The sequence below is a fragment of the Tamandua tetradactyla genome, chromosome 1, assembly GCF_023851605.1.
Source record: "Tamandua tetradactyla isolate mTamTet1 chromosome 1, mTamTet1.pri, whole genome shotgun sequence".
Classification (NCBI taxonomy): domain Eukaryota; kingdom Metazoa; phylum Chordata; class Mammalia; order Pilosa; family Myrmecophagidae; genus Tamandua; species Tamandua tetradactyla.
In genome coordinates, this window is record NC_135327.1 from 177,273,554 (window position 1) to 177,275,194 (window position 1,641).

The 1,641-nt window shown below is 34.6% G+C and overlaps 1 non-coding gene across 1 annotated transcript; it reads left to right on the forward strand.

The window, feature by feature from the left end:
* The first annotated feature begins 701 nt into the window (after nt 1-701).
* On the forward strand, nt 702-892 carry LOC143653821 (U2 spliceosomal RNA). The gene has a single exon (XR_013161546.1). It is a non-coding gene; the product is annotated as a U2 spliceosomal RNA (small nuclear RNA).
* The last annotated feature ends 749 nt before the right edge of the window (nt 893-1,641 follow it).

Genomic DNA, 1,641 nt, shown 5'->3' on the forward strand with positions numbered 1-1,641 from the left:
TTCTATGGTGCCTGCCAAGATACAATGGTATTTTGAAACAGAAGATACTGAGAATAAAAATAAGGTCATAAGCATCTTACATGGTACCTTGAGCTTACTGTTCTTAGAAAACTGAATATTTAACTAAAATTAAATATGACCATAACAATTCAGATGCAGCACCGTTCAAAGTAAATGGACACTGTGAGAAAGAATCTAATGTATTACTGGGAAAAAGTTTGCTAAATGTGATGTTAACAATGCAACTAGCTACTATAAATATTCACCCACAATCCTTGTTGACAAGAGTCCAGTAAATAATGCAAGAATTAATACCCAAGGTACTTAATGAATTCATTCAAAAATTGAGATTTTTTTGAAATCTTTATAACTCCAAATGAAAAAAGAGTCTACTTTGTTTTTGTAGGATAAATTAATAAACGCAAATATCAGAAAGATTTATTGCTTTCTAAAACTCTTGACATGCACAACAGAAGAAATTTTTAGGTGTTTAGATCAGTTTTTAACACACCATCAAATGAATTGACAAACATACAAGCTAGCTGTGTAGATAGTATGCAACCAGTGTTGGGGGAAAAAAGCTCAGAAAGAATAATTCATATCAAAACCATCAACAAAATTAGTTCAAGTATTTGCTGTATGATGAGAAGATATGCACCAAGGTATTAATAAAATAACAGCAGCTTTCAAAACTATGTCAAATCGCTTCTCGGCCTTTTGGTTAAGATCAAGTGTAGTATCTGTTCTTATCAGTTTAATATCTGATACGTCCTCTATCCGAGGACAATATATTAAATGGATTTTTGGAGCAGGGAGATGGAATAAGAGCTTGCTCCATCCACTCCACGCATCGACCTGGTATTGCAATACTTCCAGGAATGGTGCACCCCCCCCTCCTCAATTGCAGTGTGAACTGACAGACTTGACTTTTTTTTGCTCTCTTGCTTTGCCTCTTTTTCTTTACCAGACCGGGATGTCTACAGCTCTGTTCGTGTCCTGAGCTGCTTGTACTGTCGTTTCTTCTTCGTCTTTTTCTTTCTTTCTTTAAGAAAATAAAAAATAAAAAATTAACTATGTCAAATAGTGTTATAGAAATTGTCAATTTCATTAAGGAACAGAATTTACATTCTAAACTATCAATGTTTGATAAAAATTTATATGAATAGATATGAATAGGAGTTTTAGAATTTATTTTTTCACACCAAAGACCTATGCCAAATGAGATAAGAAATCACTGTTTTTGTTTGTTTATTTGTGGTTATTGTTGTTGGTAAAGAAACTGCATGACCATACCATTTCTCAAATATAACAGACTGGATCACTTCAGTTTTAATAAGCTGAAAGAGGGCAGCTGGGAAATTAAAGTGACATTGTTACCTTGCTCACAACTGCAGGTGATATACCAGCCATGAAAATGAAACAGTTTCAGTTCATCATGTAATATCAGCTAAATTTACCTGCTTTAATTTATTTATGTTTTTGGTGGAGGGTACATGGTCCAGTAATGGAATTCGGGTCTCCTGCATGGAAGGTGATGTCTTGATTTTTAGTATGAAGGAAAAGAAAGGGGATAGAAAATGGCAAGGTATGACATGGAGCACCAGAGAACTCCAGGACCCAGCCCCCAGGTTTGCCACTCAC